A 23,621-nucleotide genomic window follows, 5' to 3' on the forward strand; every position below is an offset into this window, starting at 1 on the left:
ATTCAGGGACGTCCCAGCTTAACTCTGGCTCGCAGTGTACACAGGCTGAATGCGTTTGCCCTGTCTATGACTTTGATGGTTATGGGGAAAATAAAACATGCTGTCCCAGATTCTGCAGCCAAGAAGCCCGGCTTCTCCAAGGAACGGCTGGGGATGGTGCTTCCTTCCTGTTCTTTCGGCTCCTCTGGTTGAACTCTCTGTTATCTGGACGAGCCGCGTCCTGGGGAAGGAAGGAAGGGCCTTTTGGGACACACTGGCTGTTCTTTCCCAAGCTAAGGTGGGATTCTGGGCACTTTGGGAGATTCTTGGCTGCTGCTGCTTTTGAGAAAGAGGACAGATTTCAACAGATGTGTCTGCTGGTGCTCAGGGGCCCAGGAAGGAGAGGGTACAAGGAGCGTTAGGGACGGCGGGAGGGGAGACCCTCCCTCCCGGTCCTGTGGGCAGTCCTCAGCCTGTCCCAGACTCGGGTGCCATACGTCTAACTCGCTGCCTCAGGAAGTTTCTGGGGCCCACTCCCCGAGGTCCGACTTACGGGATGCACATCAGCAGCAGACCCGTGGGCTCCAAGTTAGACGCGGTCCCGGGCTGCGGCGCAGGTTCAACGAGGAAATGCTGGTGAACGCTGGCAGGTGTGAGGGGCTGCACACACCTGTCTTTATCTCCTAACCTCGTTCTGGGGGCAGAGAGGCCCAGCACCAGATAAGGCCTCCTTGCCGAACCTTCCAAACCTTCTGTCCCGTGCCGACCCCGAAAGTTAAAGCAGAAACTTAACTCCAGCTTTCTGCTTTCTGCTTTCTGCAGTGGGACGATGCCACCAGCAGAGGGCCAGCTCTGCTCTACCTTTTTTTTTTTTTTTTTTTTTTATTAGCTGCTGGCCTGGTTTCATGATCTTCAATTCAAATGTTCAGCAGCTGGGCTTGGTAATGGGAATGGGAATAAAAACGGGAAAAGCTGAATAGTTGCTTTTTGTGCTTTGTGGGGGAAAAAATCCTTACATGTGCGAGGATAACTGTTATCTGTTACCTGATTGCACGCTTTGATTTTTAAAAAAGTAAACACGGTCTGTGCTGGTTTTGCCTCTCCTCCTTTGTAGAATTTGCTCTGAAATAGAGGGATTTAGCACATTGTCCACATTTTAATCTCTTTATATCCCCCCCCCCCTTTTTTTAACCTCTTGTGTTCTTCTCTCTTACTAGTTGAGTCTTTGTTTTTATCGGGTGATTCCATTGTAGGTGCTTTTGCCTGTAATTTGTTCTCCCTTTTTTTTGCCTTTATCATGGAATTCCTGGTAATTTCTGGTTTTCTTAAGGTTTAGCTTTCACTCCTGTCACAGGGTTTCCTAGAACAGCATACGAATGTCCCGCAGCTTTCTGGGGTTCCAATCTCTCTAGTTTTGTGTGCATCTCTGGTTTGTTGACTGACAGCTGTGTGCCTCTGACAATGAAAAACTTATTTGTCAGGACTCGGAGGGAGAGTCCTGGCTTCTCGGGAAATCCTTAGCCTCAACCCCCAGATAAATATATCATGTTTTATTCTGCGTTGTATTTTTCTTTTTTTTTCAAAGACTGTGATTCTTAAGTATGGTCACACTTCAGTCTCCTTAAAGATATTCCCCTGGGAATCCAGTGTTTGGAAATTTAGTGTTCTAAATGCATCAAGTGTGCAGGATGTGCCGAAAAAAATTGAATGCTTCCCAGGCCCACCAGCCGCAGAAAGTCTTTTCGAATGTGTGGCTGCCTCGGATCAAAATCTCTCAAGTCTGTCTCTAAATCCTGAATGAAGTCACACAGGAGGCCCGAGACCTCATAGAAAAAGCAAAGGAGTGGAGGAAGCCGGGTCCTCGTTTGAGTTTTCCAGTGAGAAATTGCAGGGCTTAGAGAAGGATGGTGTCCTTCCTTGGAGATATCAGTTTTGTTTTGATAGGTCTTTGATTGCATTGAGGGACGTTAGGAAGTGATGTGCCAGAGATGACACTGAAGTCTCGAACGTGGATAAAACTCATTTTATATAAGTGAGGCAATATTATCTTCCTCATAACTACTTCACAGGGCTACTTGAAAAGTAAAAATAATTATTTGAATATTGAGTAATTTTGCCTTCTTGGAAGAGAGATGATATGGGAAATGAAGGTGGTGTTCACTATGGCTGAATTATAGCTTCTATGAATCTGATTTGAATTCATTATTACAAATGGGCCCTCTTGGCCAGAATCATTTCATTACAATTATCTGCTGTTGGGTTAAAAATGTTCTGTGCCTTTCCATTATATTAGATATGACAAGTCTCTAGAATTCCTATGTCTGAATCGGTGCCCACATCCGGGAAGGAGCCCAGGCTGCCCAGTGCGGTCAGTTGGGTCCCGTCAAGCCATTTCTGTTGCGCGGGCCATAGCCGGGTGTGTGCTTTCCTCCTGGGCCTCAGTCTCCTCTAAATACGGGTTAGTTACCTGTCATCTGTGTACGTGGATGCTGCACACGGGGCTGCAGTGGGATGGGGTAGGGGTTGTTGCTCTAAGGGACTGGTCCACTTGACGGGAAACGTTCCCACCACGCGCAGTGTATGCATTTATGTATTAATTATGGCAGGATAATCAGTTTTGCTGCTCCAGGCTTGCTGACCTGGGATATTTATTTATTTATTGATTGATTGATTGATTGTATATTTTTTATTGGAGTCCGATTTGCCAACATACAGCATAACATCCAGTGCTCATCCCGTCGAGTGCCCCCCTCAGTGCCCATCACCCAGTCACCCTATCCCTCCGCCCACCTCCCCTTCCCCTTCCACTCCCTCCCCTTGTTCGTTTCCCAGAGTTAGGAGTCTCTCATGTTTGGGGAGTTATGCTTAAATACTCTTTTCTAAAATGTCCCCGCATTTTCATTTGGAGTTCTGAGCTAATCCATTTGGAACCAAGTTTAGGGTTGACTACTTCCAAGGAATAATCTGAGCAGCAGGATTTTTGCCCAAGCAACCAGTCAGGCTCCTGGGGACAACATACTGCTGTTCGCCTGGGTGTTTTTCTCTGTTTTGCGCTCACCCTTAGCAGCTTCTCTGTTTGTGAACATCAGAAAATGCAGAGTGGCTGCTAGGTTCTTGGGAACAGGTGCTCCAGGTTTGCACATTGTGGTGTTTAAGGTGCCTCTGCGGAATGAGGTCATGGGTGAGGGCCGAGCTTCACTCTTAGTCTGGGGAGATGAAGACGTAAGGGGACATGGAGGCAAGGATGGGCCCATGTGGGACCCCCTCACGCGGTGATGCTGACCTGGGCTGCACACTGCACCCCTCCCTCCCCGAGATGCTTTTAAAAAATTCTGCTCCCAGCCTCCCAGACAAATAAAATCAGAATCTCCGGAGGTAGGTGAGCATAGAGGTGGGCTTGTGAGACTTAGAAAAATCTCCTCCAGTATTTCTGAGCTGGAACCAGAGCCAAGAATCACCTCTCTAAAGCCTTTTCCTGCCCCCGGAGCATCCGAGCAAGCGGGTCTCCCATGAGCCTACCTCGGCTCAGGTGTCCCCCTGATGTGTGCTCGCACCTCACCACGCACAGGCTGCCTTGGGCTCTAGAAGGGGCCCGGGCTTCCGCGGCCCCAGCACCTGGATTTGATTCTTTCCTGACTCAGTACGTGATCTTGAGCACGTCGGTCCACCTGAGCACACCGAGAAGGAGTAAATGCTCAGCCTACGACATCGGGGGATGAAGTATGTGGCCCCAGGCTAACTACGGAGCATGTGCATGTGAGTTGTCACTGGTGCGCGTGCAATTCCTCAGTAACAGCCCATGATACTCCCACTCCCTTCCTGGCTTGAGGGCCCTGCCTCTTCCCCCTTCACCCCCACCCCACCTGGCAATAAGCTGATTGCTTCCCGCTTCCCCTGCAGCATCCTCGAGGCTGGGATGACCCACGCTGAGCCCCACTAACGCCGTGGCCCCAGCCCTACGCGTGCGGGCGGCTAGACGCGAGCTGCTGCAGCTTAGGGACGCCACCTTGTGGGCTGAGTACAGAAGGCGGGATGGACCAAGGGCTTCAAAACTAGGGATCGGTCCGATGCTTTAATACCTTTTAACGGGACCCCACCTGTTATCGCGTGTTATCACCTCAACAGCCACGAAGTGCTGACACGGGGAGACTTCCGTTCCCTTTGGGATCTGACGCAGGGACACTCAGCGCCGGGCTAGAGATCTTGGAGGCCTGGGGGACTTTGGAAACACGGGTGGGGACGGTCCGATCTGAAAATGTGCGGGAAGCCCTACGGTCCCCGTGGGCCAGACGCTGGGCACGTCAGTGGGACCGAGCCGTGTTCCGGGCGGCAACGCGGTCATACAGTCACGAGTGGGGCTGCGCGTGGCGAATCCCCCTGGGGCTTGGCGTGCCCGCCGGCCAGCCGAGGGAGCCAGCCTCTCGGCGTCCCGGGTTCCTCGAGAACATCTGCCCCCCAGCACGTTCATGGGTGCCAAGGGCAAGGCCCGCGCGGGATTCTGAGGCCTCGTGATACATGCCCCATGGCTTTCTGAGCTGCCCTGGAAAACTCCGCGCCTCCTGCAGCCTCTGAGAAGGGGCTCAGAAGGGGCATGTGGCCGCCTGAGGGCGGCGGGGACCACGGCCACTGGGACGCAGGTGCCACCGACGACAGGGTGGGGTCGGGCAGGGAGATGTAGCGAGAGGAGGAGCCAGGCCCCATTTGACCTTCCCAGGGCAGGACGCCGAGAGTGACTTACCAGCAGGAAGCATCCTCAGGGTCCCAAGACGAGGGAGTGACCGACCGAGACACCCCAGGGTGGGGAGGGCTGGAAATGCACTTGTCTCCTACCCGAGCCTTAGCCCTGCTTGAATTTTTTTGGGAGGGGGGTTGTTTGTTTTTTTAAACCCGGACCAGACAGCCCCAGACCACTTCAGATCCACCTGGTGTTCCCAACTCCCGTGCAGGCGGGGCTGGCGCCGGCGCCCCAAGTGGAACGGGAGAGAGCGGCCTGGGCCGGGCCTGGGGACAGGCTGCATCATCAATCCCTGCCCTCCTCCCAGCAAATGACACCTTCCCGCAGCTTCTTGTACCCTGGTGTATCTTTTCTTAAGATGTGAAAATTGAAGTCGTAATGTCTCTGCAGCTCAGCAGTTCCCGTGCCTCGATCTGGGTGTCATTTCCTTGGTAGAGAAGGTTAGGGATGGGACACGTTTGAGCCTTATGTCACTGTCCCTGCAGGATCATACCACAGACCCTTTAATAACATCAGCGAGGTGGGGGAGCTTTTAAAATAAACAGGCTCTATTATCCATGATGAAGTGTGTGTCAGAGGCCAGGCCAATTATTGTTTCGTGTGATTTTCCGAGTATTATTATCCCTAAATAACAGCCTCAGAGATTGAGGTTGAGGATGGTTAAGTCACTTACCTTCGGTTACGTGGTTATCCTGTGTCTGGATTTGCTCCAGGAAGACCTTTCTCTTCTCAGTTTCATGGGACGCCCCTCCCCCTGCTGCAGCCCTCCCCCCCTCAAGCCCAGGCACAGAGACCGGGCGGAGCATCCCTGCGCCGCCAGCAGAAAAAAACAAAAGCACCCTTTCTGTGCCCCGGACCTGCACCTGAGTAAAGGTCAGGAAATCTGCGTTGCAATTAGGGCTGTGGCTGGGCTGATGGACCTTAGCTGTCCCCTTTGCTTTCTGCTGCCCCCCCGCCCCTGCATAGGAGTAGAGGGCGTCATCTGGTCCTGGAAGTGATGCACCTGCAAGCAGCATGCAAAGCGACGACCGCCGGGAGGGCCCAGGGTACTGTCAAGCCGTGGCGGGTGCTCTTCGCTGTGAGCCGTGTGTGTGTGCTGCACTCCCCTCCTGCGTGACCTTCCCCTGCATGCCCGTATCTACAAGGACCCTGCAAACCAAGCCAGAGTGGGCAGGTGCCTCTTGACAAGAGCCTGCTTGTGCCAGAGCATTTCCTTGACAACTGTGAGGAAATGAGTGATCTGTATGGAAGTATAGAATGAAGGGAGGTGATTTTTTTTTAAATCCTAAAATATATGTCATTTCATGATCTCCTGTCCCCATCCTTATATTTGTATTTTAGTTTAAACCATTTGGCTGTGAAAACAGAGAACCGCAAGCTTTGTACTCACCTTGCTTCTGATTCATACCCTGGAGGAAACCGTGCGACCCCTTTTGGCCTCCTCTTCCCTGGAGACCGCGCATTTTGCTTAAATCAAAGAGATGCTGAAGGACTTGACCTGGCTTCCCATAAAAGTGCTGATCAATAAAATGTTTTAAAAATTAGTTTTGAATATTAACCATTTTCAGTGGGTCTGAAAATTTACGGCATCTCGATTAACCAAGTTTCCGCTGCATAATAGGAACAAAGATTGTTCTAAGTGGTTGTTAAGGTTTCTGGCCAGCCCACGGAAGATAATTTAACTCATAATTATCCAAAATGCAACGCAGCAGCAACGAAGAATAATAAGGAGCAACGTTGTCGTAGAAGTGATTACACAGAAGCGAGAGAAAAATGGATATGATAATTTTCTATTTATCACGACTGCCAATGCTGAAGAAAAGTAGGCCTAGCAAGAGGAAGATAACATGGAAACATTCTCCTGAAGATATTTCTGAATACTTTCAAAAGTTTGAGAGTTTGCCTTGTTTCTGTTGTGCCAAATTCAATTTTAAGACGTATAGCTTTCGTGTTATTGGATTCAAGTACACGTATGCGTTTGCCGCTTCCCTGATGATTGGATTTTTTTCCATAAATATAGATGAAGAAAGGAAGATGGATAAAGGAAACAAAAGACAAAAGTGGGGAGAAGAGCACTCGAGGGAGATTTTTCCCCAGGTGTCAGCTGAGAGGTGAAGGAAGACACAGAGCTAAAGAGGAAGGGCAGGTGTGTACACGGGAGAGAAGCAAGTAGCCTGACGTGGAATTACCTGGTAGTCCAAGGTCAAGAAAAGGAAGAAAGTGGTGGAGAAGAATTAACCGTGTCCCACGGTACCTGCTGTGAGGAGGGCTCTATGCCCCCTGTCCAGGGCATAGGACCAGGCACCCCGGGGCCCAGCGCCCATGCTGAGTCAACGCAGAGCCACGCAGGGCTCAGATTCCCTTTGCCCCTAGAGTCCGCTCTTTCTGAACCTCGCTTCCCACCTGTCCCGCACCTGTCAATCCCCTTCTTGTCACTGACTTCCTAGTCCATGTCTCATTACTCTGTGTGGGACCTGCCCTAGGCCTGGGTGACTGCCCGGACCTCTTCTCCAAGAGACCGGGTCCACGCTCGACCCCACCCCTGCAAGTCTAGGGTTTCATGCACTTTCCAATGCTCGCCATTTGCCTGCCCACCCAGTGTCCGTTCAGGAGACCACCTCAGCGTGGGGAGCGTGTGAGGGGCAGGCCAAGTCGCACTTGCTCCTGGGCCATTAAACCATTTATTCTCAGGTACGTGGTTTGCTGTATCAGACGCTTGTGGCTGCGATGGGCTGTGAATGATGCCATCACAACGTAGGGTCTCCTGGTCACTGTGTGGAACTTTCCATGATGGACAAAAGGCAGAGCCAGCATCTGTGACACAGAATTCAATCAGTCAGGTGCTTTATGGGAGTGGCCGTGCTCCCGTGGAGATGCCGCCTCAATGGGAGAAACCATAAGAAAGAGAAGGGAGCAATGGTGTTCATCTCTGCACTTTGCACTGCTTTCTGGGCCGTCTCGGAACATAGTCCTCTCCCCATTGGTTGTTGTTTTCATGCTTCTTCGGTGTCTTTTGTTAAATACATTAGTGTCTACTCTTGGTCTTTGTATCCCCAGTGTCCGGTGCAATACCTCACATGTAGTAGTTGCTCCACATTTGTCGAAAAGATGCATATTGTCCTTTATTTCTATCCCTTTGTCTCTCTCTCCCCACCCGCGTGCACACACACACACATGCGCACACGCACATGCGCGTGTGCGCACACATAGTCGCCTATCTACTTTTTCTAATAAAGATGTTCTCACCCATTTTGAGGTAATTGGGAAGTCACTGAAATTACAACCAGAGATTCTGACATTTGAATCCTGGTTGAGATAATGATCTCTCCCTAGATAGTTGGTATTTAACTTGTCCTGTCTCCTCCTGCTTGTTATAATTGCTGTATTCACGAATTTCACAATATTCTTAAAGCCACTGGCAGGAAATTCTGATCATTTGCAAGGGAGGTGAGCCTCCCTCCTCCGTTTTTATCAAGGTTACAAAAGAAATGACGGCACATTCTGGAAGTATATCTGCAAACTTTAGGGGATGGAAATGCCAATGTGAATAATCTCCTAAAATTGCAGGAAGCATTTCTGAATGAAGGGGTTTATGTACCCATTTCCTTGGCCATTTGAAGTGCAGCTGTTTCTGTGACAAGGTCTCACTGTGACAGTCTTGATTATGTCTCAGCAGCCCATATCCCGCCGTACCTGAGCAGTGGGACCACTTCACAGGATGTTCTTGATTATATACTCTGTTTACAATTGGCTAGTCGGGGGACGCTTAGTGAAATATAAGGTAAAGCCATAACCCCTTTCTTTTTTTTTTTAAATTTATTTATGATAGAGAGAGATAGAGAGAGGAGCAGAGACATAGGCAGAGGGAGAAGCAGGGTCCATGCAGGGAGCCCGATGTGGGACTTGATCCCGGGTCTCCAGGATCGCGCCCTGGGCCAAAGGCAAGGGCCAAACCGCTGCGCCACCCAGGGATCCCCTGTAACCCCTTTCAAGAGGTTAAGAAACACAGACTTGAAAGTCAAAAAAGCTCATTTCTAATCCCAGCTCTCATACATTTTGGCTCTATACAGTAGGACAAGTGGGTAAGATTCTCTAAGACTCGATTTCATGATTAAAAAAAGAGGGACTCTGTAGCCACTTTGTTGAGTCATTGGGGAGGAATGCATGGCATCAAGTTTGTAAGAACTTAAAGTCTGATAGGTAGTAAGTTCTCAATAAACAGTAACATTACATTAAAAAAGTAAATGACTGGGCGATGGGCACTGAGGGGGGCACTTGATGGGATGAGCACTGGGTGTTATTCTATATGTTGGCAAATTGAACACCAATAAAAAATAAATTTATAAAAAAAAAGTAAATTACTGAATTACCAACTTAAAAAGGAAGCTTGTATTAACCTGCTTATATGCCAGTAACTATGCTGGGCAGTGTGAATATTATAAAGGTGAATCAATCCTAGACTCCCCTCTTTAAACACTTACATCCAGTGAATGTATTAGCAGGATGAAGGGCCCACAGATCAGGAAGTAAGGGAGGAAAAGACCAGGAAAAGAAGGGAGGAGGAAAAGAGAGTTTACTTTTTATTTTTTTTTAAGATTTTATGTATTTATTCATGATAGACATAGAGAGAGAGAGAGGCAGAGACACAGGCAGAGGGAGAAGCAGGCTCCACGCAGGGAGCCCGACGCGGAACTCGATCCTGGGACTCCAGGATCACGCCCTGGGCCAAAGGCAGATGCCAAACCACTGAACCACCCAGGGGTCCCCCGAAAGAGAGTTTACTTAAAATGCACCATATTAACTGTCCACTTGCACAAACTTGCACATCCATATTCACCCACATAACCACCACTCCAAAGGGTACAGAACATTTTTATCACCCTCAATGCCCTCTTTTTTTTTATTATGGTAAAATTTACATAACATGACGTTTACCTTTTTTTTTTTTTTTTTTGGAGAGAGAGAGAGAGAAAGTGCATGCATGCACGCCATGGGGAGAGGTACAGAGAGAGAAGGAGAGAAAGAATCTGAAGCAGGATCCATACCCAGCGCAGAGTCCTGGGCAGGCTTGACCTCACAACCCAGAGATCATGACCTGAGCCAAAATCAAGAGTTGGGGGAAAAAAAAAAAGGAGTTGGTCGTTTGACGGGGCAGCCCAGGTCCTGTTCACCGATTTTAAGTATACGGCTCTGTGCCAACAATATTCACATTATATGCAACATTCACCACCATCGATCTCCAGAACTTTTCTCACCTTTCCAAACTGAAACCCTACACCCATTAAACACTAACTCTCCATCCTCCACTTCCCACAGCCTCTGGAAACCGCCATTCCACGTTCTGCCTCTGAATTTGCCTACTCTGGTCCCTCATGCACATCGTCTCATGTAGTATTTGCCATTTTGTAAGTGGCCTGTTTCACTTTGCACAGGGTCTTAAAGATTCATCAAGGTTGTAGCATGTGTCAGGATTTCTTTTCTTCTTAAGGCTGAATACTATTCGATCACATGCGTATTTCATATTTTGTTTATCCATTTATTTGTTGATGGACACTTGGGTCTCTTCCATCTCTTAGCTGTTGTGAATAATTCTGCTGCAAACACGGGCGTACAAATATCTATTTAAGTCCTTGTTTTCAATTCTTTTGGTGTATACCCAGAAGTAGAATTGTATATGCATGAAACTGGATGGTATGGTAATTCTGTTCAGTTTTTGAGGAACCCCTGCACCATTTCCCATAGTGGCTGCCCCATTTTACATTCCTTTCAGCAGTGCATAAAGGTTCCAATTTATCTGCATCCTAGCCAACATTTATTTACTATTTTTTGATAATGGCCATTTTAATGGATAAATGAAGTGTTATTTATTGTGGTTTTGATTTGCATTTCCCTATGGATTAATGATGTTGTGTGCTTACTGGCCATTTATGTATCTTCTTTGGAGATCTCTATTACGTTGATTGTCCATTTTTAATCAGGTTGTTTATTATTATTTTTTTTGTTCTTAAGTTGTAGGAATTCTTTATGTAGTCTGGATATTAATTCTCTAGTATATATGCAATTTTTACGTGTTCTTCCATCTGTGGATTGCCTTTTCACCCTGTTGATAGTGTCTTTTAATGCACAAATGTTTTTAATTTTGAAGCAGTGCATTTTCCCTGTCTTTGCCTTACTGCTTATACTTTTGGTGTCATAAGCAAGACATTACTGCCAAATACAATGTGATAAAGCTTTTCCTGTATGTTTTAAGAGTTTCATAGTTTTTGCTCTTACAATTAAGTCTTTAGTCCATTTCTAGTTAATTTTTGTATATGATGTGAACTTGAGGGTCCAAATTATTATTATTATTTTTTTTGCATGTGGATATGTGATTTTCTCACTAACATTTCCTGAAAAGACTATTTTTCCCCTGGGTATCTTCACACTCTTGTTGAAAATCATTTGAACATGTATGGAGGGTTAATTTCTGGGCTTTCCATTCTATTTTATTATGTCAATACCATACTGTTTTGAATACTGTAGCTTTGTGGAAGGTTTCAAAATTAGGAAGTGTGAGACCTCAACTTTGTTCTTTTTTTTTTTTTTAAGATTTTATTTATTTATTCATGAGAGGCACAGAGAGGAAGAGACACAGGCAGAGGGAGAAGCAGGCTCCATGCAGAGAGCCCGATGCAGGACTCGATCCCGGGACCCCGGGGTCATGCCCTAAGCCGAAGGCAGACGCTCAACCACTGAGTCACCCAGGTGTCCCACTTTTTTCTTTTTCAAGATTGTTGTAGCTATTTCAGATCTTTCTGAGATTCCATATGTATTTTGGATGGGTTTTTCTATTTTTGTAGAACAAAACAAAACAACACCACGCTAGAATGTTAATAGGGATTGCATTGCTTGGTTGCCATAGATCTTTGACTGATTTTCACAGCCCCTATAAAGTCATTCTATTCTGTTTCTAGTTGCTTATTCAGTGTTTCTGGGGGAAAACAGAGGCTTGAGGCTTCCTAGTCTGCCATCTGGCTGACACTCCTTCCATGCCCTTTTGAAGTCAATCCTCCAGCACTGGGCAGACATACATTTCCAAACCCCATACATTAATTTTGTTCTAGAATTTCTTATAAATTGGATGATACTACATTATACAGAACTCTTTTATATCTGACTTCTTTTTTCAGTATAATGTATCTGATATTCATATATGTTCTTGCTTATCATTCATTCCTCTTTGATTGTTCTGTAGCATTCCACTGTATGGATATACCACAATTTTCCCCCTGTTTACTTGCTGATGTGGTTTCTGGTTCTTATTTTTCTGGTTCTTATTATTTTCTGGTTCTTAATTCAGGTACAATGAGTATTTGGATATAAGTCTTTATGAGGAAATATATTTTTATTTTTATAAGGAAATAGAATTATTGAGTCATATGATATATGGAGCTTTACTGTCTAAGGAAACAGCCAGATGATTTTCCAAAGTTATTATACCAATTTATATTCCCACCAGTAATGTGTGGGAGCTCCGGATGCTCCACAGTCTCAACACTTGGCTTGTAGGTTTTTAAATTTTTGTATTTTTAGCAATTTTAGTGTGTGTGTGTGTGTGTGTGTGTGTGTGGACTAGCATACTATTGTAAAATTTTAATTTGCATTTTCAGAAGGATTCGTAATGACATTCAATACCTTTCCGAGTGTTTTCATATCGGTCATTCATGTATCTTCCCATGGGCCAAGAGCGATTGATGTGTTTGTCCATCCCTTCCTTTAACAAATATGTGTTGAGCACTCTATGGCATGTACTGTTTTCTAGGGTGGGTTTACAACGATGGACAAAAGACACTAAGCCTCTCGCATTATAGAGCTTACATCCTAGGGAAACTAGATACGTGATAAACACATTAAAATAGAATATAAAATAGAATATAGTGATGTATGCACTGAAGAAAAACGGAGTAAAGTGAGTCAATTGAAACAGGTAACTCTATTTCAGGTTAGGAGCTACTTGTTTGATGAGTTAACATTTGAGCAGAAAACTGGCCAAGGTGCAGCAGCGAGCCAGGCAGATGTCTGGGGGGAAGGGTTCCAGAGAGGAGGACCAGCAGAGGCAGAGGGTCCTGGCAACCTTATGCTAATAAACCTGTTCTACGAATTAAGGAAGGGCTGGAGCCCAGGAAGCCAGAAACTGAGTGGGAAGGAACACTGGAGAGTTGTGGCCTGAGACTTCAAGTTTCTGGTAGAACACAGGAGTCTGGAAAGCATGGCTTCCATCCTCAAAAGAAGAGAAAACCTGAGCAAACTGAAAATCAATAGCTCTTCACTTAGACCTGTCAGAGAATTGAGGCCACAGAATAAAACCACCACCCTGAAAACTGGCGACAGGAAATAGAATCGCAGCTTATTCTGAATGGAAACCAATGTTTTAGTCAGATGCTCCTAGGAACACATACAAATTGACTAAATGGGGGAGATTGAGTGTGGACTACCTTGAGGAAACTCCAGATGGCTCAGCCTTGGTGGGAGGCCCTCACACTTCTGAGAGTCTTTCTTCCAGAGGCCCTAGCAGTTCTGAAAGTGAAAATGGGAGAATGGCAGGAGGAGGTAACCATTTGAAATACACCCAGAGCCTTCTGTTTTCTTTCACAGAAGCCTGCCCTCAGGGAAACTAGTTAACCAGAGCTTACCTACCTCAGGTTTTGCTACAGCCCAAACTCCTGTGAGATGGGAAATAACCATCCCAGGCCCCTCTAGCTAAAAGGCAAAGAACAGTTTGAAAAGAAAGAGCAAGCATCAGAACCAGGCTCAGATACGGCAAGGATGTTGGAATTATCAGACCAGAAATTTAAAATAACTATGATTAATATGGTAAGGATTCTATTGGGAAAAAATGGAAAACATGCAAGAACAGATGGGTAATGTAAGCTAAGAAATGGAAATTCTAAGACAATAAAAAAGAAATGCTATAAAAGTTGTTACAGAAATGAAGAATGCCTTTGAAGGGCTCATTAGTAGATGGGGCATGGCTAAGGAGAGAGTCAGTGAGCTCGAAGATAATGTCATTAGAAGCCTTCTAAACTAAAAAGGCAAAGAGAAAAAAGACTGAGGGGGAAAAACCCACACAGGACAGAATGTTCAAGAGCCGTGGGGAAAAAAATTACAAAAGGTGTCATATCCACGTAACAGGAATAGCAGAAGGAAAAGAGAGGAACAGAAGAAATATTTGAAAGAATAATGACTGAGAATTTTTCAAGATTAACATCAGGCATCAAAACACAGATCTAGGGAGCTTAGAAGACATTAAAAGGATAAATTAAATTTATAAATTAAAAGAATAAATTGAAAGGATAAATAAAAATAGGATAAATTAAAAGGATAGATTGAAACACACACACACAAACAATAACCAAAAAACAAAAAATTACCACTAGACCTATTACATTCAAACTGAGGAACTCCAAAGGCAAACAAAAGGTTCTTGAAAGAAACCAGGTGGGGCTGAGGGTGGCAGAGAGAGACATACTTACCGTACAGCGAGGGTAAGAGTCACCTCAGACTTCTCTTCAGAAACCATGCAAGCAAGAAGACAGCGGAATGAAACATTAACTCCGTCCAGTAGGAATTACAAATACCGCTGACTCCTGGGCAATCAAATTATTTGTTCATTTCCTCTCTCTCTCTCTCTCTCTGTCGTGCACGCACACCACACACACTTCTTTTTTCTTCAATTGCATGTTAGTACCTTGAGGACAGGAATGGGATTTTTTAAAAAATTTATTTATTTATTCATGAGAGACACAGAGAGGGAGGCAGAGACACAGCAGAGGGAGAAGCAGGCTCCATGCGGGGAGCCCGATGCGGGACTTGATCCCGGGACCCCGGGGTCACACCCTGAGCTGGAGGCAGACGCTCCACCGTGGAGCCACCTGGGTGCCCCGGAATGGGATTTCACCGTGGTTGTCTCCAATACGTCCTCCAGGGCTCTGCAAAGAGAGCGTGTAAATAACGTCCACGTGACAAGAGGCAGGTAGGGAGCATCTATCTCTGCGTAAGTAGCAGTAATCAGACACTGATATTTCTGTGACCATACAAAAATGACAAAGTGATAAACATAAGCAGCTCTTACTTACATAATGATTTGCAGTTTGCCCTTTCTCTTCTTGAGAAGTTCCTTTCCTACCTCTTTCGACATATGGCAGGTCCCGCTCATCGTGTAGGCCCCTAAGTGTTAGTCCCCGTGTCAGCCTTTCCTGATTTTCCCGAGTCCCCTTTATCCCCGTGTTTCCAGGACTCCCAAGGCTGGCTAGGCATCCTAGCGACCCAGGAAAGGTTTTTAGGATACGCTATTCCCGTGCCCAGCTGTAGACTTACAGATTTTAAAATGCCGAGACGTGTATTGAAGAATCGGAACCTCATACAACCAAAGCTAGGTCTGTGTGCTGTTGTTGGGAGGCATCGTGTCGGACCTTCTCCGTGCTTCCTGCAGAGCCCACAGGGGAATACACTCGCCCTCTTCTCACTCTCGCATCACATCTATACCTATGATTCTAACGCGAAATGTCAGGTTCTCCGCTAGCATTCATCTGTGTCTCCCACTTGCAGGACTTAGGTTCCTAGAAGTCAGGGAAAATCTCTCATTCATCTCCATATCTACGGTTCTGAGTGTATAATTTTTGCCTTACTCTTGTTGGTAAAACATAAAATCCCACTCCAGCTGCTTAAACAAAGTAGGCAGCGTAGTAAGGACCGGGGAACCCACGAGGGGTGAAGGACATCGGCTTCTGAAAAGACAACCAGTTTGTCATCTGCCCCTTTGCATGCCGTCAGTTGGTCTCTTATTTCTGCTTTTCCTACGCGTCTGTTTTCTTTATCCCTTTACTAGCTTTCTTGTTTCCACGGGATGCGTGATTATCATCCTACCTCTTCCTCAGTTCATAGGTTCTCGTTTTAAGCTAGTCAACACTGATTGGAATCTCTCCTTCCCAATGTCAAATTTCCAGAAGATACAACTGACGATCTCAGCTTGTGTTGAGTGTGCACCCCTAGTCCAGGCATGCCTACGGCCAGAGGGGAGAACAATCATGTACCAGGTTGGATACTGGTAGCTCCAAGCAATAAAAACAGAACGGTGAAGGTGATGTGAATAATGGCAATATTTATAATCCCCCACTTAATGAGAATGACAGCAGGAGGCCGCTCCCGGGTGGAGTGCTGAGGTCACTGCCCTTCACGGCCACGATATGGCTGCAGCAGCTCCGGGCATCACGTTCTTATCCAAGAAAGTCTACAAATAGCCATTAAGGGTTTGTGGGTACTTCTTTGCAAAGCACGCTGCGGAAGCTACCTCTCCGCAGGCTTCCCTGTGGCATGCTTGGCAGGACTGCGTCAGTGTCCAGCTCCAGCCGGGAGAGTGGGCTGGGAAGTAGGCGTTCTGGGTTTCCAGCCCCTACGGGGGAGGCAGGCCCCATCGGCGAGCTGGCGGGCCATTGCTGGTGGGTTGGCACAGCAAGGTGCTCAGGCCCCGGGTAGGGGCTGGTAGGGAGGGACACTGGGAATCCCGGGATGGTAGGCTGTGGCCCCGCAGGCCCTGAAGGGGCAAACGGGAAAGATGTGCATCTCCCTTGCTCCCTGTGGTCCCGCCCGAGGAGAGAGTGGACCCGGGGGCCCCTTGCCCAGGTCACCGCCCCCGGTCAGTACTGTTTAGACAGACGGAGGGCACAGGACATGAGAAGCAGGAAGGGTGGCGGCCAATGAAAGGAAGTTGTAGACGGCCCCCCGGGATACTCGGGGTGGGGGGCACACAGCCCGGGAGGGGGGTGGGGGGGAGGCAGGTGAGGGGCAGGGGTGCAGGGAGGGGGAAGGGGTGCGGGGAGGGGGTCGGAGCCTGAGGAGGCCAGGGTCGGGCTCCCGCGCGGCCGGCCGCTCCCCTCTCTTCAGAGGTCAGTTATTTATTTATTTTGTAACGGAACCTAACAAATTCTAGAACCAGATAAATCCAATTACCCGTGTTTTGCCTTCAGGGAGTGCGAAAGATTAATGGCGGTGTTTTGGCAGCAGCATAAAAAGAAATAGGTGGTGATAACAGGGAGGCTCGTAAACGGCGCTCATATGGGGAGGGCCCGGGAAGCTGACTGCGCTGGGCCCGGCCTGCACCCCTCCCCAGGCCTGCACCCCCCACCCCACCCCCGGCCTGCAACGCCCAGGCCTGCACCACCCCCCCAGGCCTGCACCCCCCACCCCACCCCCGGCCTGCAACCCCCAGGCCTGCACCCCCCCAGGCCTGCACCCCCCACCCCACCCCCGGCCTGCAACCCCCAGGCCTGCACCACCCCTGTGGCCTGCACCCCGCCCACAGCCTACACCCCACCCCCAGCCTGCACTCTCCCCCTGGCCTGCATGCCCCTCCTTGCGGCCTGCACCACCCCTTGCAGCCTCCACCCACGCCCCCGCGGCCTGCACCCCGTCTCCCCGTGGCCTGCACAACCCTGCGGCCTGCAAACTCCCCATGGCCTGCACACACCCCAGGGCCTCCACCCACCCCCCGCGGCTTGCACCCCCCTCCCCGAGGCCTGCACTGCCCCTTGAGGCCTCCACCCACCCCCCAGGCCTGCACCCTGCTGCCCCCCTCCCCGCCCCCTGCCCACCAGGGACGCCCAGGGCCCACCCGCCTTCTTCAGCAGCGCCAGGACCCACGCTGGGCAGGGGCAGCACCGGGTCCTAGGCTGTAGCCCCCAAACGAGGACTTTGGTTGCTCAGGTTACAGATTTTTTTTTTTTTGTATATTTTTTTATTGGAGTTCTATTTGCCAACACACAGCATAACCCCCAGTGCTCATCCCGTCAAGTGCCCCCCTCAGTGCCCGTCACCCAGTCACCCCTACCCCCCGCCCACCTCCCCTTCTACCACCCCTAGTTTGTTTCCCAGAGTTAGGAGTCTCTCATGTTCAGGTTACAGATTTAAGGGAACGTTCCCCCAGGACCTGCCCTCCTAACTCCCGGGGGGGGGGGGTTTGACAATTGTCACTCTCCTGCCTCCACGGGAGAGGAGCCTGAGTGATGAGGTTCTACTTCTGGAACCTGCTTCTCTCTCCTGATACTCTATGCTCTTTCTTAAGCTGCTTTTAGGGGAACCATTTTTAGAAGCTCTGACTTAAAACAATGATGCGTGTGGTGCCGCCTGCTATAACCTCCTTGGAGCCCGGCAGCCATTGACCAGTTGGTTCAGCGAAACCTGCTAAGGGGAGGGGTGGCCACTGGAATGTTCTAGCCTCATCTCAGTATTTGTAGCTTTGTCTGAAGTTGCGTTACATAAGACTGCCAGTGTCGTCCCAGAATAGCTTTTGGCTCGTGAAATGTTTCTTCCAAAATGCCTCGCTTGATATTCACACATTTGGCTTTAAAAAAAAAAAAGTAATTATTTTTATTGAGATATAATTCACATATCATAAAATTCACCCTTTAAAAGTGTACCATTCAGTAGCTTTTAGTGTATTCCCAAGGTTGTGCAACCATTGCCACTTCCCAATTCCAGGACGTCTCGGTGCCACCAGGAGACCTGGGCCGGTGGCACGCCCTCCTCGCCCCGACGGTCTAGGCCCGGCACCTGCCCGGCCCTCGCACCTCAGGGAATTTGCCCATTCTGGACGTTTCCCGCGTGGACCATCTGACACACGTGCTCTGCTTTCCCCTCCCCCTTATCTGATCTTTCATCCACTCCCTCCCTCCTTCATCCCACGTGTGTTTTAAGCCCCTGGAGTCCAAGCATTCCGTTAGGCACTGCGGGTGGACACGAACGCGTGTGGTCCTTACTTTGCAAAAGCACGTAGGTGTGAGGTGGGCAAGATGAAGCAAGCCGTCAGGGCCCCGGAAGAGCCACAGGCCTGGCCAGGGTCTGCTCGGTTCTCTGGGTCTGGGACGTGGACCCCGCCGAGGCCCCTCTCCCGGGGCTCGGGATGCCAGGCCAGCTCTGATGTTGCTGCTCGAGAGGTGGGCTTTCCTCAGTGTCTCGTCCTTACTTCCGAGACCTCCGGTGCCCACCACGGAGCCACCTTTGGGATCACCTGGAGAGTCTGTTGCAGCAGCGTCCTGGGCCTCAACCCCGGGCTCCTGATTTAGCACATCCGGGGAAAGGGCTGAGAATTTGCATGTCTTAAGGATTTCCTGGCCATGCTGGTGTCACTCGTCCAAGGACCACATTTCGAGAGCCACTCTCTTAGAATATGCCCGTTCACTTGTTGGTCCCTGTCCTGTAGCCTGCTAAGTAGATATATCCCTCGAGAGCTGAGGCTTTTCTTTTCTCTTACTGGTGTCTCATCACAGACCCTGGACCTGCAATTACGTCTCGGCTCAAGGCTTAAGGCCCAGATTCCTACCGACTTGCTTACGTTCCCGAACACTGTGTCAATGTCAATGACCTGGGCTGATGGTCTTTTCCAATGCCAGCTAATATATTGATTCTGGGCAATTTTTATGTATATCGAGTTCTGTCTATTGTATATTTTACCAAAATCCATACACAGTTGCCTCCACTAGGCCTAACCCACTCGGATTTCCCCGCTGCAGTTAATTGGCAACAATGCCCAAAGATAAAGCACCAGCGAATTCAAGATGTCATTGTCAAATTTCCTGTTCCCAACTTCCCGATTTCATAAGATGGATACATGACAAAGATGACATTTTTCTCACCTCTGGCACTTTATGCTGGCAAATCCAAATTGAGAAGGAGGATGTGCAGTCGGCATCGCGTTACCTTTGTGGTTTAGATTTTCTCATACGAATCCACCTGTAAGCTTGGTGGTGATTGCAGAGTCATGAAAAAGAATGTCTTGGTTCTTAGGAATTTAAGAAAGGCCCAAACTTCAGCTAAACAAATTCGAAAATGGAATTGCATTATTGGAGTTAACTGACTTGAAAAAAAAATCAAAACCCCTGATTTGGACGTACTTATTTTTATTTTTATAAATGAATGTGTCTCAGATACCAAGGATGATTCCAATTTTATGAAGTTCAAAAACAGGCAAAACAATTCAATGATGTTAGAGGTTGGTATAGTTATTTCTAGTCATTGGAGGAAGAGTTTTGAGAGTTAATGCCTAAAAACTGCCATAAAAAATTTGGAGCGTGGTGGGAATGCTCTCTCTTTTTATCTGGGAATGCTCTATGTTACACAGGTGTAGATGCTAAAAAATCATTGAGCTGTGCTCTTAAGATCAGTGCCCTCTACGCACTTTACTTTTTAAGCATTATATCTCAATGAATAGAACACTAAAAAAAAGTGATGCAAAACGGCTTAAAAATGAATGTTAAAAGTAGCATTAGAGGAAAGGTAACAAAATTTTATTCATTTAATTAAATTACTAAGTTAAAGGTGATGTTGTGCTTTTACCTTCTTGTGAGATTGTTTTAAAGACCAGTGGCAGGAAAAAAAAAAAAAAGACCAGTGGCAGGAAACCACTCTCATAACATAAGGAAACACTGAAACAACAACAAAAACGCCCACTCCCAGGGGATGAAGATGTAACTTCTCTCAAAAGTCATGGATTAAAAGCTTGTTTTACACATAAAGAACCATTGGCTCCGAAGTCTCATTTATCTCCTTTCAGCGTGAAGGTAGGGCAATTGAGAGCCATCGTGCAGGCCGTGAACCTCGGTACCCGTTGCCACCGCGACCGCAGAAACCCTGAGCCGGAGCGACAGGTCGAGGTGTGCCCCACGGTCCCCTGCGGCGTAGGGAACGGGCAGGGTGGTGAGCTCCCCATTCAGACTCTGGGGAGGGTTCGTGGCTAACCTGGTCCCAAGGACCACAAGGACCCGAAAATCTACAGCTTCTAGACTCAGACGGTCTCGAGGGCTCCGGATGCCGTCCTGTGGCTCTGTCCTCCCCGGGTCCCAGGCGGCTGCCCCAACTGCTCGCAGCGCTGCCCTGCAGGACGCACAGGGACCAGAGGTGGGAAGGGGTGAGTCAGGCCCAACAGGGAGACATGCTAACTACTCTCTAGTTAACCAAGAACATATATGCCCGATGCCCAGACTTAAACTTTAATCGATAGATATTAATTAACAGGGAGAACAATAACTGTCTTATTAAATCAGCGGTGATAAAAACAGGCCATTGCTGCTGCTGAATGCTAATTGTCGGTTGATGGCTCTCCAAGCTTCTGAGGGGCAGCAGGCACGTTCAAGGTATAATACGGCGTTTCCAGTACACGCTGTGATGTTCAGTCCTCGTTATGGTGTCTTAATAATCAATTGGACTTTGGCGTACGATATTTGTCTAATTAACTCCACATCGACAGTCAGGAGCCAGCCTTGCTGGATGCAGATGATGGATTCGTTATGGTAGCTTGGACTTGATTATTGGGGGGTGGGGTACATTCTCTGCGCACTGGGGGGCTCATCTCCAGAGTCCAGAGTTGGTAAAATGAACTCAGGGCCTGATGTGAAGCTCATATCGCATTTCACAATAAAGTATGAGAGAGAAGGATGCTATTCCTTAATTACAGGTTAGTGTCCCACTTATTGGAAGGGCGTAGTCTCTCCTCTGCTCTGCCAACCACCACGCCCTGCCCACCCCAGGGGGCTCCTGCGGCCCCCACATGAAGGCAGAGGCAGAGGCTTTCTGCGTGCTGTCCTCAGACGCCCCCCGCAGTCGTGGACACCCTTCTGTGACGTTCTCCGGGCCTCAGCCCTCACGTGGCATATTGGCCTTCTCTCCTATCATTTCCTACCTCTTTGGCCCATCACTTTCCTTCGGCTCCTGGAAGCCTAAGTATACACATTTGTGTGCATTTTCTCATCCTCGTGGGGCATCTTTTGTGTGCTTTCTTTTAATATCTGTTGTCTTGGATGTTTGGATTGTATGTTCACGTTCAGGAACCATGAATTTTATTTGCCTTTTTCTATCTTGGCGATTAGACACAGGAATTCAGCGATGTCCGGAGCTGTCTAGAGTGCTAGCGTATGAATGGTGGAAGAGTAGCTGCATGACCCTGGTTGTCATGTTTCATGGTGCCAAGGCTTTGCTGGGCTGTGGAAACCCAAAGTCATGGAGGAAAGGGCGCTGGGTCTTGGGATGTCAGCAGGAGCCTCTGATAAGGGATTGTATCTCCTGGTAATGATGACATTGTAAAGGTGATTTTTAATTACCTATTTATAGTGTCTTTTTTTTTTAAAGAGTGTAATTAATCTTATAAGGATACAAATATGTCACATGTTAGTATAAATCAAAGGTTGGTAAGGCTATTCCTCATAATACAGTAAAATATAAATGGCAGATGGATTGGGGAGCTGAGTATTAATATAAATATAAAAATTTTGACAGCATCAGGAAAGTAAAGAATTTTATACAGCCATGTGCACATAATCTTGGGAGTGGGAAAACGTTTTGTAATTAAGATGAGAAACTCAAAAGCAATGAAGGAAAAATTGATATATTGATAAATTGGCCTCATTAAATACGAAAGATCTAAACAGAAAGAGATAACATAAGCAGTTAAAAGGCAAGTAGTAGACTGGGGAAAATGATTAGCAATATTTATAACATCAGTATCTGGATTATATAAAGAACAGCTACAAATCACCCACAAAAAGATAAATAACCCATTAGAAAATAGACAGTGGATCAGCAGTTCACTGAAATAAAATACCGCATAAGTATGTGAAAAGATGCCGAACCTCAGGAGTAATCAGGAAAATACAAATTAAAACGGAAAACACAAATTACCTCTCAAAAACTAATTTAAAAATATCAGTTTGTGTCAGTGAGGACTCAAAGATTATGCAATTCTTGGGCACTGTTGGCGAAAATGTAAATTTGTTCATTTTTGGAAAAGGCCATTGGTGATTCAGCCTATGAAAATTAAAAATTTAAATACCAATTGACTTCTGGATTTAGACAAATCTTTGAGAGGTACTCCTGGTGATCCAACCCCAGGCAGAATGGTGGCTGGGCAAAAATTTGGACACAGAAAGTGAGTACTTTGTCTGAAGCTTTGCCAACTTTTCTACGATGTGCCTTGCAGCTCTTCAAGAGAATGAAGTAGGGCAGCTCAGAAACGTGCACATGGACGTCAGAAATGTGCACATCTCACCGGGAGGTCAACAAGCAGATTGCATGATAACACATATGACATGTTTACAAGACAGATACATGTGTATGCGTGTCCCCGTATGTGATGTCTGAAAAGCAGGTGGATCTAGGATCTCTGAAAAGGTGAATGGGGATGGGGTGGGAAGGAAAAGGCAGAGAGCCTGTGTTTTGTGTGCTTCTCTGTGACACGAATCTCCCAGATATAATGAATTGATGTCATTTAAAAAGTGTTCTTAGAAAGGAAGGAAAATGAGGAGTAAAGAGGAGATAAGAGAAAAAAAAAAGGAGCATGGCTGGTGTGCAGGACCATGTGGACCTCGTGTCCAAGACCGGAACGCCATGTGACCCGCTCAATCATCCACAGCATCGGTCTCATGAAGGTAAATCACTTGCTGGGGAGAAGCATGACTGTCTCCCAAACCAAGACCATAGCAAAGCGTTTCTGAGAGTCACACAGGCCTTGTGATGTGTGATACTGTGTAGTCTTCTGTCCTCTGCATGCTTAACCAGCTCCGCGGGGGACTGATTTCACGCGGATCCCCATCCCGTCTGCCTGTTTTATTCAGGACTCAGTGGCTGCTCTGGGCTCTCGCTGTAATCAGCTGAACCATAGGCACTTGGATGTCCTGGTCTTACAAGAAGCTTGAGTGAGGTAAAACCTGGCAGGCAGCCTCCATGTGGCGGAGCTGCCGTGGGGAGCCTGCCTTCCGGAACAGCAGCTCACCCCTCTGTGGGAATCCTTTGGTTTCTCAGCCTGTTCTCAAACTCAAAGATTAAGGGCAAAGGGATAAAGATATTGAGGCCGTAGTAGTGACTAAGTTGAATTTTTGTTCGC

General features: G+C 47.6%; 1 protein-coding gene across 6 annotated transcripts in view; it reads left to right on the forward strand.

Annotated features, from left to right (window-relative positions):
• OPCML (opioid binding protein/cell adhesion molecule like) overlaps positions 1–23,621 on the forward strand; it is a 1,085,315-nt gene that overhangs the window by 535,991 nt on the left and 525,703 nt on the right. The gene's annotated exons all lie outside the window — the stretch shown is intronic.

The sequence above is a fragment of the Canis lupus genome, chromosome 5 (genome assembly GCF_003254725.2).
Source record: "Canis lupus dingo isolate Sandy chromosome 5, ASM325472v2, whole genome shotgun sequence".
Lineage (NCBI taxonomy): Eukaryota > Metazoa > Chordata > Mammalia > Carnivora > Canidae > Canis > Canis lupus.